Here is a 19,774-nt window from a genome sequence, read left to right on the forward strand (position 1 = left end):
TTGACTTAAAGAAATTTAAGGAAAGAGGACTGATAATAAGGACATTGAGTAAGTAGCAATTCATATTGAAAATAAGTCTGAAATGATAAAATCCTAGATGCCTACTTGGCTTCTTTGGAAGAAATAAAAATAATATTGAAGAAGTCATATAATGACCTGATGTATCACTGGATATGCTAGAATCCTTGCAACCCAAATTTGGAATCTGTTCTCCTTTAGTTGCAGACGTCCCAACGCAGATTACTCCATGGCTGGGTTCTTACGGCAGATTTACTAATGTATTGGATGCTTAGCCTGGAAGTATAAAATTGAAAACTTGGCTTATGGATTGATGTGGATTCGAATGCTAGAGATGTTAATAGAGCAAGATTGTAGTGGTAAAGGAAGGTTGAAGATAATACAGTTGCAAAGTTTGAATGTCTTAACACGGCAAGGTGCAAAAAACGTATATAAAGAAAAGTGTTGGACTTCATTCATGGCTTAATCAAAAGGAAGGTCGTGCCTTCTTGGCTTCCGCCAGTTATATAACATATGTCAATTCGAATACCAAGTAATAAATTGATTTATCTTGCCAAGTGTTAATCGGTTAAAAGCAAGAATATTAAAATGGAAAGAATAGAGTTGGAAGAATATAATTCAAAAATTATAATAATTTGAATGTTACTATATCTTGAATATTATTATTATAATATATACTTGCATACATTCATGTAAGTATATCAATTGGGTGTCATCATTATATTAAGTTATTATAATATAATGGTGCCATTTTATTTTATATTTATATGCACGTATATAAATACTTATTATAATATTATGATGAAAGATCAATTAAAATCCCTTGAAGTATGTTTTATGTCTTAACTCATTAATTTTATGTTTCGCATATTATTTATTTAAATAGCTTATACGGGTCTCATAGATGTATCCTATTTCAAATCGCTAGGTCCTCAACCTATCTGCCCAGTGATGGTGATGCTCCTGTGCCTAATTCTTTTTTGATAATGCTTCCACCCCTTCAACGTATTTCCTGCAAGGAAATTCTCTGTAATTAAATCATATTATCATAACAAGTTATAAATAATCATAACGGCTAGCTGCCTTTTCAATTCCATGAATTTGTGATAAATAATCAACTAGCATGTTATCTTCACTTGAAATTATAACGACTAATCATTGTACCATTTCGCAAGATCATGATGAATTAAACTGTTAACTGACTTCATGTGAACCTCAATGGCTATATTTTAAATTAGGTCAAAAATTGGTATGTAACATCCGGCAAAATCCGGTCCAAAGAACCATGATAGCACTTGCTCCTAGACATCCAGAACATTTAAGTGCTATAAGTTAATGTAGCATATCTAGGAGATAGGTCAAACTATTGATAGCTCACCTTACAATAGTGACCTTACATACATGAAAGATCGTCAACTTTCATTACATATTATATGCGAAATAGTAACCACCATGAACCAAGTCAGAGGGTGGTTCAAAGGATTTCACCTCAATTTGCTCTCATAGAGAAGAATGCATTACAAGGATTTTCACTTAGAACTTCTCCTCATAGAGAAGATATCACTCACAAAGGATTGCACCTCAAAATTACTCCCTCTGAGCAATGGTCCTGGGAAGTCAGACTCACTCTGAATCTGATATCTAATTTTCCATTGATAAGTCATCACTTCCTCATGATATACATAGGAGTAGGCCCATCAAAATCATGCAGTCACACACATGTATTTCTAGACTCCTTCTGAGTATCAATCTTCTAAGCTCCTACATTGCTTTAGAAGAAGTGTCATACTCCCTCTTAATGTAGAAGAATCTCATAATCTCAATCATCAAATATGTTTGCTTCAAGAGCCTCACTTTATCTATCTTGATCATCAGGGTCTTTGGAGCTACTATCATTAGATCGAGTCTGCACAATATTTGGTAGCATATGTAAAGTACCAACCTTTTCCTGTAAGAATATCCTCAAACATAAAGAAAAAGATCAAGGCAAATAACCCTTATAGTATGTATAGAATTACAAATAAGAGAGACTACAAAGAGTAGATAAATGTAAAAGATCAGAATTCTTATCTGCACATGAAGATTCAGAAATTGTCTTTTTTAGATTATTTGAGAATATAACATATCCCCTCTAAATAAGGTTCAAGTGGGAATGGAACATTGACTTTTATTCCCCCCACAATGTAAAATTTTCACTCATTCTTATATTGTTGAACAATTTTGTATCAAATATGACAGCTTCTTTCTAAGTTCCCACTTGCGCTTTTCATCCATTGAAGGTCCAAATATTCATTTAGCTTAACAGTAGAAGCGAACATGTCCTTCCATTTTCTCTAACTCATCCACAATACGTCAATATCTTGATTGAGTATGATTGTGCCACATGAATGAATCCACAACTCATACGTCGAGTTTCATTCATCAAAGAGAGACTTGTAGATGGTTCAAATGAAATCTTAAAAGCTTCATTAACGTCTCACAACAACTAAAATTTCCTTTGTTCATGCAAAGGTATTTGTTTGATCTTTTGATTAAACCTATATTACGCACATCTTGCAATCTATGTATTCCACATTTATATCATTAGTAAATCTATCACAATGTGGTTTACTTGCTTTGAATTAATATGATCAAGATCACCAATAGTTGATTGAATCATTTCCTTTATATGCTCCCTCTCTTTTAACGTTGCCTCAAATGCACATTCTCGAAAAAAATCAAGGCAAATATATCATATAGTACATATTGAAATAAAAGAATAAGAGAGAGATTAACATAATACCCAAGGGTACTTCTACATAATGATATAAAATCATTCCAATATAGATAAAGATGTAATATACTTTGAACATATATGCATATATATATTCAATCTTCTAAGTATATTTTAATCTATGTTTTCACATATTGTTACTTATTTGTGCCACTTATCTCATAAATTTTCCTTTTATCGCTCATAACTTTGTACCTATTTTGCACATCCTTTTTTGCAACTATATTCTCATTTGCTATTTGACTTCATACTTGAAATACATTAAGCATATTAATATAATGACTTGTTCATGGTTCATGAAGTGAACCTAAATATCCTTGTAGATCAAGCTGTTGATCTACTAAAGACCCTGTACCTGTCCTAGTGCTGTCTTTTTGCTATGTTTTCCTGTTTGTTGTTTTAATGCTTTTGTCTTTCTTTGTTTTGTTTCTTTGGTGTTGATGCACAGTTCCTCATGGGTTTTCTTAGCTGTTTTTGTCTGATACTTTGTAAAAGATTTCAGATCCTTTAAAACTTGTTTTTACTTAATCAAAACGATATAGAAGTCAAATTTTAACTGTACTTCATTTTTACCATTTATACTCTCATAATGAATTTCTTTGTGTAACAAACATTATAAATATCATTTTAAAAGAAAGCATATATATATATGTATGTATGTACGTATAACTACCATATTTCACAATATTTTGTATAAAGCACATTATATATTATTGAACATATATATTTTAGTTATATCATCTCATATTATATGAGTATAAAAACAAATATATAAAAAAATTATATTCGTACATACCTTTATGGTTGTATGCTTTAGTAATTTCCTCAGTGGATATGACAAACCGATGGATCCTATTTGGAGATATCCACTTGAGCACCCTTTACCATGGTGAGTAAGCATTCAAGTCATCCCTGTCACATGTTCTTGTATGATCAACATACATGAGTCAATCGCAAGATAAGTGTTTTGCTCACTCGAGGTCATGTTGTCCCCATGTCTTGTCTGTGGTGCCCATACTCTGCCATTGTTTTGTCAAATCGATGACTTTGGTGAGTATATTCACATCGATACCGCACCTTACGAAGTTATAACTTATGATGAAGTTATCTGATTCAAAAGGGTCTCGACAGTAAAGAATTGCCTTCCTCTTGTATTTCCAATCGTATGTTTATATTTCTCCTATGTATTAAGTGGAATGCTTAACATGGGCATCATTTGCAGGTTTGCCCCACCTATAGATATTCCTCATATTTCAATTACGCGCTTTGTATACTGGTCAATCAATAGGCACACCTTGACCATCCTTAGAAACTCTTTATCTAGCCTTATAATCATTGCATTGTCCACCATTTCACAAATTTTGCTTTGCATTTTAAATGCTCATCGGTTCCATTTACTTTGTGATCATATTGAGACCCTACAATACACATAGAACAAGTAATGAGATCAAGCAATACAGTCATGTGTTGTACTCCCGTCTTTCGGCACCACAGTCATGGCATCTCTCTGTGTTTGTATATTGAAATCATGAGATTGTAGAACCTATGAATCCTCTTTCAACGTATCCAAGAGAATAGTATCCTGGAATAATCATATCTTCCTGACTCCTTTTCTATATCAAGTTTCACTTTTTCAAACTTAAACATTTGTCAATCGGCTCAATCTTATCATATCCAACCACTCTAATGTTATTAGAACATAAGTTTTAGGGTGTCGATGCATAATCCAATATATTGTTGTTCAATTACATGTCCCTAGCGATACATATTGCCACACCTATGTTGTCATTACTACATGTCATGTGTGGTTAACAACTCACACCACGGGAGAACCACCCACACCACTATCTGCACAAAGGATGGTGATTGGGTGGGTGACATAGGAGAGGAGTAGACTGACCCCACATGCCCAAATGATCTTCCTAGCCACAAAAGCCCCAATACTATCTACAAACTAAGCAAAGGGATTCACATAAGTATGTATGGGAGAAGTGATTTTTGCGCAAACCTATGCGAACATATCACTTTTTCTTTCGCAGCTAGTAGGGAATTCTTTGATCTGATGACAAGGAATTGTTTTGCAGCAGACATAATTCCAAAAACAAAGGGAGAGGTCAAAATAAAACTTAATATTTTTTCTATACATTTGCAGTCAGTTCTAATACTATGTTGATTTCTAGGATCGCTGCAAATGTACTAACAATGCCATTGTATTGATTGTGTTCCAAATGCAAATGAAGGCTTATAAATAAGATAGGAGGAGACATGTTTCTATGGTTAATTATCACTAGTTAACATATTAATATATCAGTAATATAAATAACCATATATATATATATATATATATTATACAATAATATATATTATTTAACATGGATAAATATATATAGCAAATGATGATTACCAACAACAATAATGTATATCAGATCGAAACTATTACAAGAGGAATAAGAATACGTACCATATAATTTAAAAGGAAGAGTTTAAGGAATATTAAGGTTAAAGACACAGCCTTTGAAAAGGGAAGATGGGAGTGGAGTATAGTAAAGAAAGGAGAGGAAAATTCAAGAAAGATAGAAAGTAGATAAAGTATTAAGAGGTAAGTTTATGAATTTGAAATTATGTTATTTTAGTTTTATATAAGATAGAATATTATGTTATTTTTTACAAGATGGAGAATCGTATTATATATATATAATATAATATAAATGTAAGTGTATATAGGATAGAATGAAATGAAAATATATTAATGTCGTTATGCTTATGTGATATTTTATAAAAGGGTTAATATATTTTCTTATTGTGGTGTTCGAAAAACAAGATAGATTTAGAGTGGAGTGTTATAAAAGGATTTAAATAGAGTGGAGATTAATTAGATTTGAAATTATATGTAATGTCCCCTATTTTTAGTAGTTGGTAGGTAGTTAGTGTGGCCAGTCCATCACTGTGATCCTCGTGGTTTGGTAGGATGTTTAGAATATCCATGGTGGTCGACTCACTATTTTTAGCAAGTCAATGATGGCAATTTCCATTTGGCAGACACCTAGGTGCTATATTCAGTCAATGATGATTGGCACTCTCAAGGATATATATTGAGTTTAAGTTTTATAAATTGCTTTTGGGTGCCTAGTGGTGGTATAAATCATTATTTCTCATGGAATATAATCCTAAGTCTTAAAAGCAATGCTTTCAAGTGAAAGGTGTGTTGAAGAAGCCTTTTAAGTAAAAGGTGTCTTCATGAAGCTTTTAGCTTAGGAGTTACTTATTCAAAAATTTAAATGAGAGCTTCTAATAGAAAGTGTACTGATGAAGGCTCTTTAGTGAAAAGTGTGTGAGAGAAGCTACTTGTTTTGGTGTCTTGAAGAAGTCATCTTTATTTATTATAAAAGCAATACTTTGTGAGAAAGGTATTCATTATTCATGTTGCTTATTTTTTTTGAAATTGGTGAAGTTTATTAAAAGAAGAAACTGGGGTTTCAACTTCAGCCATTGGAAAGCAAGGATTCTTCAATTGTGCAAACATTTGAGGAAGTGAAGTAACTTCTGAATTTGATCTTCCACGAGAGCTTCAAGACGGAGGCTTTAGTTGTTGTTCAATGGTGATATAAATGTTTGATGATTTTGGTGATGAGGGTTTGAGAATATTTCTTCAAGCTAACAAGAAATGTCTTTATTTTTTCTGCACTTTGAGTTGGTTCAATGCCGCTGAATCGTGCTTGCTTTGCTGCTGAGAATCAAAGCTGACTGTCTAAGGATGAACTCTGAAATCTGTATGTATTTGGGCATCTGGTTGTGCTGTTGAATCGTTGCTATACTTGGAGGCAGTGTGGGATATCAATTCACCCTTTAGAAGGTCTGAAATTGGCATGGGAAATACCCAAAACAAGCTGTGATCATTGTTACCTGGCCTGCATTTGCAATAGACAGAGCTGCATTTGAGTCTAAGGCAGTGTCTCTTCCGTAACATTATTCCTTTCCAACCAATGGCAATGTTCTACATCAAGTGCCTTCAGTCTGAACATCAGCTGCAAATTATTTCTTCATCAAATTCCCAACGTCTCTTATCTATATGAGGTTTTTTAATAAGTTATTTGCATATATATGTGTGAGCATGGCAAATACTTGTAATTGATCAATTGCAAAATAAAGCCGGGATTTGATTCATTATCATTTACTTTGCATTTCAAAGTATGGTTATTTATATATTCTGGAAATTGCAAAAATCATTGATTGCAAAACACAAGAAAATATAAAACATGCAAAATAAAGGAATTTAAACTTCAGCATAGATTGAGAGTGAGCCAGCAGGGCTCATTACACAGTGTTGCTGCTATGGATAGAAGATGAGCCTTTAAGCCATTCTAGGAAGCTTTGGAACAGGTCTCCAATGAAAGGAAGCTACTATCATTGTCCAAGAAGATTTCCAGAATTTCCTACTAGAGAACTAACTGGTCTCACATACTTCCAGGTTCTAGTTTCTCTATTTGAGTTATAGATGACTGTATAGCCTTGTAAACTGAACTACTGAATGCTGGAAGTTTTCTTGTTATTATGTTGACTTTTGAGCCAAACTGGAAATAGGTGTTCCAACTGTCTTCAGTTTACCCTGATAATCTCTCTTTAAAACTTTATTGTCATTAACTGTGATAAACTTGAGACTTGCAGTTTTAAGACTGTAAGAAATTATAACCGATAGAGAACTAGGGGAAAAAAACAGAGCATTGTTTCTGAATATTGGTGAATCGTTTTTGAATAAGTGAGTTATTTCAGTTTGAGTGTAGCTCTTTACAATCAAAAACACTTTTCCAAGAGCTACCAACTTAACAAAACTCTACTTTAACATAAAATTCTGTTATCTACTTAAAAACCTACAAATGGGACCATATGATGGCTTTTTGAACTGAAAACGACAGATTAAAGAAACAAATCATCCTTGTAGAACTCTGCAAAATCAGCTCTTTTTGTCTCTGCGAGTCTCTAATTCCATCAGCTGATATGCTCTTGCATGAAAATTTGATTAAGGCAACATAACCATGTTCTTGCCTCTAATTTTTACTCACAAAGACTCCTTTGCTGGTATTTAAGATCTCAATACATCCCTACACCCTAACGAAATGACGGTGTTTCCATCTCTCTGACAAACTCAGCTTGTAAGTTTAAACACCATGCATGGTTGGTACATTACGAAATCTCCATTATAGAAATAGGCTTTGCCTATATTCAAAATAGCGCATATGTTGATTTCATACCCTAAGTCAACTAATGAGATCATTGAGATCTCTTTAAGATAATTAACTTTTCATACCTTGGGGCAATGTCCGCCTCATCATATTCCCTCATTAGGCGGTCTTCTAGGAAGGTTAACCACATAAATTTGATTGTGCTTGATTACATGGTTTGGTACATCATTAAGATGTTACTCTAGTCTTCATTTGAATTTTTATGTTAGTCGAAAAAATGATTTCGAGAAGAATCCCTCTTCACCTGCATACCATTAACTATTGTGGGTTGTTCGATAAGCAAATCAACTAGTACGACCTCATGTTTGAACATTAATGATCTTGAGTGATCAGATTCATGGAGCGTCCTTTCATCCAACTCAAAGAGTGTATTATCAAAGTGTAATGTTCCCAATGGCACACCTGAGTTTTCTCGAGGGAAAACACCCGTAGAAAGCACCCGAGGGTAACGACTGAAGGAAAGTACTCAAGGGCAACACCCAAGAGCAACACTTGAGGGCAACACCTGAGGGAAACACCCAAGAGATAATACTCGAGTGTAACACCCAAGAGCAACGGCTGAGGGCAATACCTGAGGGAAGGTTTCCGAGGGCAAGTACCTGAGGGAAACACCTGACGGAAACAACTGAAGGCAATCCCTGAGGGAAGGTACTCATGGTCAACAATCGAGGGCAACACCCAAGGGAACACTCAAGGGAAACGCTCCTTGAATGGTTGCATGGGTGTTGGAGAGGTTGTTATTATAATCATACAAGGTAATGGTAATCCAATGCAAGAGGGATGGCTTAACGATATAGTGGTTGTACAGTGAACAAATTGGGCGTGTAGTGAAATAGATTTGGTAGTTCGAAATCAGGAGGGATGTACTGTCAATTGATAGATAAAGTTGCAGGTTGTACAGTGAAGGGGTAGTGAATGTAAGGGGGGGGGGGGTCAGTGTGAGATGGGATTTGACCATACAGTGTCCATACGGTTGCATTTCTTGGGATTTGACTTGGTGTGCGAATTCTTCTTTAGATATGGTGCATGTGATGATGTTGTGTAGTAGTATTGTTGTTCTCTGCTAATCATCCTACATTAAAGTACTCTTCCGAAGTATTACAAATAGATGGAAATAATAACAATACACATTGAACAAGAAATGATTGCCAACCAAATAATATTCATGTATTGAGAGCTTAGTTACAATAATGAAAGCACTCCAAATTTGCCAGATCCAAAGCTAAATAATAATCAAAGTAGAATAAGTTGAGGGTTGTGTCTCACCAAAACTAAGATAGCCAAATAGGAAAGGTCTTTCACTTCCGAAATGGCGAAATTGAGTACAACTCCAACTAGAATTTGTAGTACAATAAAATAACTCAAATTTGATACCAAAAACATCCTACCCGCCGGTCATAAATACCCTATCAAAGGAAAAGTCTTGAGGTGCTCAACAAGTGTCGACACGACAACAAACACCTTCGACCAAAATGGGTTCGAGATATATATAAATCAATTGGAACCCCAAATACCTATTTTTTTTTTTAAAATTAATTTGGGGCCCATATTAATTAAAGTAATTAATTAAAGGTACTTTTCTATTATATAATTTAAATTTTGGAACCAATTGATTAATTAATTAAATTAAATTGTTACAATAAAATTTGGGAACATCACAAATCCTTGCCATGCAAAGATTGCTTGTCCTCATGAAATTCGCTATCCAATCAACACCATCAGTTCCAGGATCCCAAATCAAACGTGCAGGTAGAAAATATGAGTTGACATCAAACCTCCACTGCAACACACAATCATCCAACTTTTGCTATGCTGCTGTGATATAAACATTGCTATGCCCTTCACTAAGAGACCAACAATGCCAATGGATAAAATCGTTCACGTAATCATGTACAACAATCTCTTTGGGTATGGTCACAGACACAAACACTGATGCTGACACAAACTTAGCCACTGACACGACCACAACCTTGGTGACAGACACAACCTGGGTGGTAGGGAGAGCCTTGATGATGCCGACGCATAGAACCTCGATGATTGATAAAATCTTGGCAGCGAACAGAGCCTTGAAAACAATGGTGATAGAAAGAATCTCTATGGCGGACATGGCCTTAGTGGTGGACAGAGCCTTGATGACAAGGATGAGAGATAGAACCTTGGCAATGGACAAAGCCTAAAAAACAAGCACAGTCACAACGAAAAACACACAACCTCAATGACGAGCACAACCACAGCGACAGACACGACCTCGACGAGAAACATATCCTTAGTGATGAACACAACCTCGATGATAGCAACAAATAGAGCCTCGATGACGGGCACGACCTCAGCAAGGGACACAACCATGATGAACCACACAACCATGGTCACGACCTCAATGACGGATGTGATAGACACAACCTCGATGATGGACACAACCTCAATGATGGACACAACCATGTCGACGAACACATACGGTGATGGACTCGACCATGGTGATGGACAACGCCTTGGTGACAAACATGAGCATGTTGAATAGAGCCACGACAATGGATACTGCCTCGGCGATGGACATGACTATGCTGGATAGGGCTACGATAAGAGACCTGACAACAATGATAGACACAACCTCATCGAAGAACATGACCTCAACGACGACAAACAAAGCCTCAATGACAGACACAGTCTCAGTAGCAGAGTGAGCCTTAGTGACAAACTAAGCCTCAAAAATAGACACAACTTTTGTGACAAACACAACCATGGCAAATGACAGAGCCTACGTGACCAATAAGCCTTAGCAATGGGCACAACCTTGGGGACAGACACAGCTTTGACGACAGACAGAGCCTCAGTTTTGGACAAAGCCTCAGTGACGAATAGAGCCTTGGCGACAGATATAGCCTCAACAACGAGCACAGTCACAACAATAAACATAGCCTCGACGATGAACACAACCTCAATGACGAACACAACTTGTTGCACATAAGAAATGGCTCCATACTCAATGAATTGCAATCTTGGCTCATGAAACGAAGTAGTGGTGAGCTCATGCCACCTTTTATCTATCCATGTTGTCTTCATGAAATCCATGCAAGAAATTGCTTCATTTTTTAGGTGATCTCCTAGGGTGGGTTATAGTAGCAAGATTTAGCAAATCCTCCTAGAACAACCCTGCAATCATGCCTTCATTCTCCTTATGCAATGCATCGCCCTTATCGTTGTCATTTACTTTCTCCCACTTGTGCAAATGAGATATTAGTTTGTCTTCACAAAGCTTGAATACATTACTGACCAATCTGCATGCTGCCATAGAAGGGACACATTCTAGATTACGAACAACCCGCAACATAGATTTGATAGGTTGAGAAATTTCCTCCATCTCTTCAATGCACAAAATCATAAGGCTCTCCATAGCAACTAAAACCTTAGTATCATGACACTCCATGATTGTGACGAAGAAGTGATGAAACATATCATGGATCAAGTCTTGCAACTCTTGATCTAAGAGGAGGTTACTCACTTTGACATTTGCACAATTCTCCAAAAAGATCACCATTGATGTCATCTCGTCTTTGAAAGCTATCAACGATCAAATGCAATATCTCTATCATGATGTTATCATCATACAATTCCCTAGGAGCTGGAATTCTCAAGATCTCATTGAGACATGTTGTAGCTGCCAACTTTTTTTCCTTGTCATGGTGTCTCAAAAACCTAGGTTGACTTAATGCATGCTTAATTGAAGAAAGGATCCTTTGTTTAAATCTTGAAGGTAATTGGTCCACCTTAGACAAACATACTTCCAAATATCTAATGGAAGATCAACACCCTCACTGAGTTCTTTGCAAATCTTTTGTAGTCACTTCAACTATCACAATCCAACATTGTTGGGCACCATAGTGTGATTCAAATCCCAAAATCTATCAATCATCCCAATAGGCTAACAAGATCACTTGCTTTGATATAATTGTAACGTTCCCAATGGCACTCTTGAGTTTCCTCGAGGGAAAACACCCGTAGAAAGCATCAAAGTGTTGATGGAGCCCAAAAATTTTGTGCCTCCATTTATGAGATTACGTTGTAGTGTTGAAATATAGTGGGTCATTTTTATATCTTGTTGAAGCAATGAAAGCAGCGAGTTATTAAATTGTTTTTCTTAGCATCAGCACTGAGAACTGGATCTTGTTTAATATGATGGACATATGCACAGTACTGCTCTTAGATCAATGGAGGACACATGTTTCAGAGTTGTTAATAAGCTTATGTGTGTAGAAGATATGAAAATTGTAGGAACTCTTGCACATTGAAAAGAGACAGGAAGCCACTTGCAACTATTTGAAGAAGATGCTAGGTGAAACTAGTACTTACTGTGAGCTTCGGTTAAACAGTCCTAAATTTGGAGGCTTGGAGTGTACAACTACACCACTTTCCCCATCAGTGGTAGAGAATATGTTTAGTCATTATCTATCTGATCTTGCGACAGATTTGAAAAGTGGAGTGGGTTATGTCAGAAAAACTGGTGTTTCTGTAACCTTTGACAATTCCTTGAGTCTTGCACATACTTTGCTCGAAATATCATGCAAGAGTCAAAAGGGGCTTCTTTATGATGTGATGAGAACTTTGAAGGACTATAATATCCAGGGGTCTTATGTGCGATTATTAACAAATGCAAAAGGAATCTGTGAGATGGATTTGTTTGTCTTGTAGGCAAATGGGAAAAAGATTTTGGACCATGATAAACAAAATGCTTTTTGTTCTCGTCTTGAAATGGAAATTCCAATCCAATACGATTGATGTTGACAAACCAAGGCCCAAATACTGAGTTTCTGGTTGCTACACCCATAGAACTCTTTGGGAGGGTTAGACCACGGGTTTTGTATGATGTAACACTGGCTTTGAAAATGCTCGACATCTGCATTTTACAGTGGGTATTGGGAGGAATATTATTGGTGGTTACCAGTGGGAAGTTTATAGATTTCTTCTGAATGACAGACATGATCTTTCCCTAGGGAACAATCACACGAGGAAACAAGTGGTGAAGAATGTCCAGAAAATGCTAGTAGATTGAAATCTGGGCAATCTTTGAAGATGTTTTACAGGATGTTTACATGTGCTTGGTTTTTCTCTGTTACTTTAGTCTATATGATCAACCTGCAAGGCTGTCCAGAAATTTCTATTCTTATCAGCAGAATGGCATCTTTGACCTTTTGTTCTTCAAGGGATGCGTTGCATTGTGATATGGTGTCATTCCTAGAAAAAATTAATCACACTTTGTTCACCAATTGGGATCTATCAGAGCATGTACCCACATAAAGGAGGGCTCGAATATGTAAAATCGACATTTTTCATTTCACTAATGTGTTGTATCTCTATGCAGGGATGAAGCTGGGAGCAACGTTTTGATCTTCTCGAGTGGATTGCCAGCGGAAGTAATGGCAGATGCATAGCAAGTTCAGCAAGCGTAACCTGAAGTGAAGAGGAATCCGAAAGTAAAGAGACTGAGATTGAAGGATAACAAGTGACTTGCAACATCGAGGAAGCAAGAGGCATCATATACAATGCTAACAAGGAATATGAAATTGAGAAGACAGAGGCAAAAAGCGTTGGCATAAGGTATTGCACACAACAAAACCTGCAAATAATATAAATAATGGAGCGTATTCAAATTCCCATGGAAGGCGGAAGAAGTGTTTTAGACAATTAATCAATCCAAAGTTAGGATGTTTTACCATCGCGGCAAGAGGAGCACTCATAGCGTCTTTAGGCAACATCAATTAGAGTAAACTCGAGTATGGACTTGGAAGGAGGTCGTGTTTTGCGCAGAATGTAAAGTTTGAAATACGCGCATTATATGAACCTTATCATAAGCCACCATTTCACATTACAAATTATTAAACGCATAATATAACTACTGCGTATACAAGGAGTAAATAATATCAAAGTTTGGTATTAGTTACTAGTTTTGAAGAGGTGCGATGTTTGATAATATAATTGGCACCTCATTTTCTTCTATAAATATATGTGATGTAATCTCCAAAAGACTATGATTCATATTGCTTTTAAAAAAAACAAAACTTTGCATATTCAAAAACATACATGTTATTAAGAATTTTTAAAGGGAGATTGTTCAAGTTTTGAGCAAAGCAAGTGGAGATAGAAAATCGTTGAGCATAAACACTGAAATTGCCTGAGATCGTGTTGTGTTGAATAGAGCATCAGCAACCTGAGTGTCTTCAATACAAGCTTTCCAGCAATAAAATTAGTAAGAGTTTTATTTGTTTTAGAGTTAAAATTTATTTGATTTGTCCTTTGTGATTGTCTCATTATTTGTTTGCTTATAATTCATTATTACAATAAGCAGGTCAAATTGTTCACTCCTATTTAAATCTGATAAATACGAATATTGCAAATATTGTTGTTTTATTTATTTGTATCTATTTTGTCCATTAGATGGTTAAAGCATTATAGACTGATTTAACTGAGTGAAAAGGCGAAACAATTTGAGACATTGCAATAACTGAATCATTTGCAAATATGAGATAATTGGCATCATGAAGTTGTATAAGAGAAATATTTAACTCTATTACCCAATTGAAGTTCGGCATTGGTCATTAATTTGTTCATGATTTTTAATCCATATGCTAGCAACACTTTAATTTCTTTCCTTTAAGATTTTGATCTTATTTGTTGTAATAATTCATTTTAAAATTTTCCTTTTAGCAACACCCAATTCTAATAGTAAAAATTTGAAGAAAAATAATCATTAATCACTATCCATAAAGTTTCCTCAAATACTTGCCACTTGAGGAATTCATTTTTATGTTATAATCCACTGTAAATCATCTTGGATCTAAGTTTTTGCTATCCAAGATTTGGGTGAGCAGGCCTTGGTCCAACGGAGCCTAAAGCGCAGGGGATTTGGATTGCATCAATCAATCCCATCAAGTTGGCCAAAATCAATTAAATACCCAGCATCGAGCAGGCAAGGCTGGTAGGTTTCTAATCAACAATTTTGATAACCAACAAGTGCAACGCATGAGGGAAAGCAACCAAGAGAAATACTTGAGAGAAAGTACTCAAGGGAAACACTTGAGGGAAACAATCAATGGTAATGCTTGAGGGAAGATTCTCAAGGGCAACAATTAAGGGCACATACCCATGGGAAACACTTGAGGGAAACAGCCGAGGGCATCACGTGAGGAAGGTACACAAGGGCAATAGTTGAGGGAAATGCCTAAGGGATGGTACTCGAGGGTAAGAACAAAGGGCAAGTACTCGAGGGCAACACTCCGAGAATGGCCATATGGGTTGTATATGGAGTGGCTATCAAGATAGTCGTATGGGGAAATGTTTGTACAGTGTAGGAGAGATGGTTGTACGATATAATGGTCGTATGGTGAGTAGATTGGGTGTGTGGTGAAATAGATCTGGCCATACGAAATAAGGAGGGATGTAGAGTCAGTTGATAAACGAAGTTGCAAGTCATATGGTGGGGGGGGAGAATGTAAGAGGGGATTGGTGTGAGATGGGATTTGATCGTACAATGTCCGTATGGTGGTGTTTCCTTGCATGTGAGTGAATGCCTTCCGAATGACTTGGTGTGTGAATTCTTCTTTAGATATGGTGCGTGTGATGATGTTGTGTGGTGGTATTGTTGTTCTCTGCCGATGATCATGCATTAAATAAGCACTCTTCTGAAGTATTATGAATAGATGGAAATAATGATAATACACATCAAACAAGAAATGGTTGTCAACCAAATATTATTTATATTTTCAGAGTTTAGTTACAATAATGAAAGCACTCTAAATTTGCTAGATCTAAAGCCAAACAAGAAAAAAAGAATAGGGTAAGGGTTGAATCCCATCGAAACTGAGGTAGCCAAATAGGAGAGCTCTTCCACTTCCAAAATGGCGCAACCAAGTAGAACTCCAATTAAAATTCACAGTACATTAAAATAACTCAAGTTGCATACCAAAAACATCCTACTTGCCTATCATAAATACCTTGTTGAAGGAAAACCCTCCTAAGGTGCATAAAAAGTGTCGACTTGGCAACAAACACCTTCAAGTTTCAACCAAAACAAAAGATGAGCCTGAGATATACGTAAATCAATAGGAACCCCAAGTACAAATAATTTTATTTTTTATTAATTTGGGCCCCATATTTATTAATTAAAGTAATTAATTAAAGGTCATTTTTATTGTATAATTTAAATTTTAGGACCAATTAATTATTTAATCTAATTAAATTATTACAATAAAATTTGGGAACATACAAAGTATGACACTATGCCCATCTCAAACAATGGGTTCTTAAGAAGCTGAAAAATATTTCTATATTTCTGCTCAAACCATTTTCTTGTTGATCCAGCCCTATAGAGACAATGTTTGATGTCTTTGGAAATCATTCCAAATCAAAATTCACCTGAAGGCTATTGAACTTTTCAATTACTTGGTTTCCTTTGCCCTTTCCTTACATTCTTGCTTCCATAGTTGTTCTGCAACATCAAGCTGATTCTTTGCCTCTAGAAGCATCACTTAGACAATTTCTAGTGAATGGTGAGCTCATCAACTTCTTTTTTGTTTACCTTCAACGCTTTGAGAGTCTATTTTGCGAACTTAAAAATGTGATCCATGTCTTAAAACAAGTTTAGGAAATCTGATTTCATTGTTTCTCATACATCTTTGACTGTTTGCAACTCTGCGAAAGTGGATCCTCCTTCTATGCCTTGTTGTCTCTTCCCAATTGGGTATTTCCAAATGCTTCAATTTTTTTGTTCCATCAACTTTCATCAAGACTTGTACCATTTTCTCATCTATGACCACGAATTGATTCATCCGTTCTTGCAATCCTCTAGGCCTTTGACCAAAATTAGCAAAGTCACTATGCTCATGTATTTCTCCTTCAACTTTTGAATAGTTATCACTGGACTCTAAAGCATGGCTCACTTGTGATTGCTATTTTGTTTGTTTTTTCCGATTAGCTCAACCTCACCAACAACAGCAACAGAACCTTCAATAGATTCATTTTGAGACTTCATGACCTATGCCTCAAGAGATGTGACATTTTCATCTTTGCTACATTTTGGTTCTACTTTAGAGACTTCTGTTGTGAACTTTCCTTTGTCTCCGTCATGCTCCACTATCAAATACAGTTTCAAGATTTCTTTATACACAATTATTTCAGCTAACACTGTCAGATATGGTTTTAACTTTTGTTCACATTATCAATTATTTCAGCTAACATACTTGCAACTGATAAAGATTCTTGGTCTTTTTACTCAATACAACTAATAAAAGTGATGATGAGGAATATCATCACTCTTATTGACTATTCAAAGCATTATTTTCTATATGGATGTTACAATGTTATTATCATTAACTTTTTATAAAACAGCAAAGTATATTTGAACATTTGCAGTATTAGATCATTAAAGTCATGATTAAACATCAACACTCAAGATCTATCCTTGGCAATATTTTCTAGAATTCTTACTCTCTTGGCAAAAGATGGATGTCTAGTAGCTTTCAAACCATGAAAACCCCTACCATCAGTTGAAAAAACACCTTCATCGTGGCATTGTACAGTACTTTGAGAGTTTTAATTCTTGTAAATTTTTAATTCACTGATGCAAGAAATTACTGTAGCTCTAACTTCTTCATTCAGTTATCTCATAAGCCATGGCTTAATAAATGCAGTCACAGTTGGAGCCCCAACAATCTTCAATTTAATCTAGCTTATCTATCTTCAAGGAACAACTCTCCACAGTATCTACAATACATAGTAATTCTTCTCCCTTGTTAGACGCAGGTGGCCAAGTCTTTTACCTGTACTATTAAACTTAAATGCCATGGTTCATAGGAAGGTAATTTACGTATGTGAAGTTGCTACATCAGGTCTAGAGAGCAAACAGGTGCTCAGAAATCTCCATCACTTCTTACCAAACACATTTAGCATGGTCACAAACTAAAGTAACTCTCCTAAACAATGTCTTAATCTCTCAATACTTGCTGGCATGAAGGCAAACAGGTCTGCATGACTGCAACAATCATTCAAAAATTGTCAATAGCAACCTGGTTCACAACAAGCTGAAGTTGCATATCTGGAATCCTGTTTTCTTGCAGGTTCAATGGCAGGGTTGACCCCCAGAGACCTCAATAATATACCAAGATCAATGGTATATCTCAAGAAATGTAGGATATCACTATACAGGTCTGGAAATGCCAAAAAATTACACTTCAACATTGTGGCCAGCATGCTAACCATCCAGGAATTTTGATCCATTAAACGCCCAACTCGCTAACAAAGATCACGGAGAGCAATAATCTGCCCCAAAGCGCAATGAACTTCATTTTAATTCACTATAACTCCTTGAAAGCAGGATAAGCAAGTCTGGAGATGAAAGCGTTATATGCAGGTCTGGTAATTGATGAACAGCAGTCAAATATCTAGTACCAAAGGCTGCATGACCACTCGAAGAGCCTGATAATAACCAAAGTTCATTGCCAAAGCAGTTCGGATTCAGTTATGGAGTCAAGGTGCCTTCTTGCAACCCGAAAATGTCTCTAATTGCATAGCATTGACACTCTAAATTGCATTTGCCTCCTAAGTGACATGGTAGGGTTTTGGTTGGTACAAATCCCCTTGGGCTAAATCTGCAGACAAAAGCTTAATCAAATAGTATATCAGTTATCCTCAAAAACATTAAAGAACAAGGGAATGAATATTTGATGCCCCAGTTTTGAATGATCTGAAAGGTACAATCAACTGGAAGTGATGCAACCTGTAATATCAGAGAACTTAAAAAATCTTCATTTCTGCAAACTGAAACTGAAACTCCAATCAAACTCAATGGTCTCTTCTAGATGAAACCACATCAATCTAGAAAGGGCTTTTCTTTTTAAATTTGAAACAAGAAACAGTAAGAGGGTTTTCATCCAAAGATTGTGGAAGAACTCCAAAGTCAGTCCAACAACTTAACAATATTGTTTATCAATAACATATGCACAAATGAGCCCCAACACCTCACCTCCTTTTATAGCTTTTTTGGAGGTAATTTGAGATTTAAAAATTATAATTATTCACTTTGCTTCAAAAATAACCTTTTTGAAATAATATTAGCATTTCAATAGCAAAGGCCCCCTTGATTAGGTGTCCAATTTTTGAAACACACTTTTCCAATGAGCTATTACACTAAGTTTTTCTTTGATTATTTCTCAATATTAGACTAACATTATTGAAATAATTAATTATTCAATAACTCACCAGAGTTACATAAAGCACTGAAACTAAATCATGATTGAACTCTGGTCACACTAGGATGATATTGAAGATATAGGATGATGGTCAAAGTCTACTGTGCAATACTAAACAAAAGGTGCTCTTGAAGAAGCTTGGGGAATAGTATAGGATGATAATCGGAGCCAAGTGGGTGACTTACTAAAAATAGATGTGCTCTCAAAGAAGTCTGGAGAATGCCCTGGGAATCCAAAAAAACTTATGCAAGTGTCATAGTGATCCATACTGTCAATTGGGCATATTGCTAAAAATAGAAATCCTGAAATACTGAATCTGTGACCTCGAAGAACTTTGAGGTCCCTCTATCTTTTATGAATCAGCCTAGGAGACTCAGGAATTGAGCAAAAAGCTCTTAATGTAATGCCCATTTTTTCGTGTTCTCCAGCATTACTCATGGAACACACATTCTGGGTGTGTCATCGTAACTAGAGTTGGTATTTGATGTTAACAGTGAGCCCAGACA

The 19,774-nt window shown here is 35.8% G+C and overlaps 1 protein-coding gene and 1 pseudogene across 1 annotated transcript in view; both read left to right on the plus strand.

Annotated features, from left to right (window-relative positions):
- Positions 1-19,774, plus strand: part of LOC149534923 (Prolyl oligopeptidase family protein) — a 147,749-nt gene that overhangs the window by 62,363 nt on the left and 65,612 nt on the right. The window lies entirely within an intron of this gene.
- LOC149534925 (ACT domain-containing protein ACR10 pseudogene) lies at positions 12,205-13,078 on the plus strand (annotated as a pseudogene).

This window comes from Cupressus sempervirens, chromosome 10 (genome assembly GCF_028749045.1).
Source record: "Cupressus sempervirens isolate cs-2001-9-10 chromosome 10, ASM2874904v1, whole genome shotgun sequence".
NCBI lineage: Eukaryota > Viridiplantae > Streptophyta > Pinopsida > Cupressales > Cupressaceae > Cupressus > Cupressus sempervirens.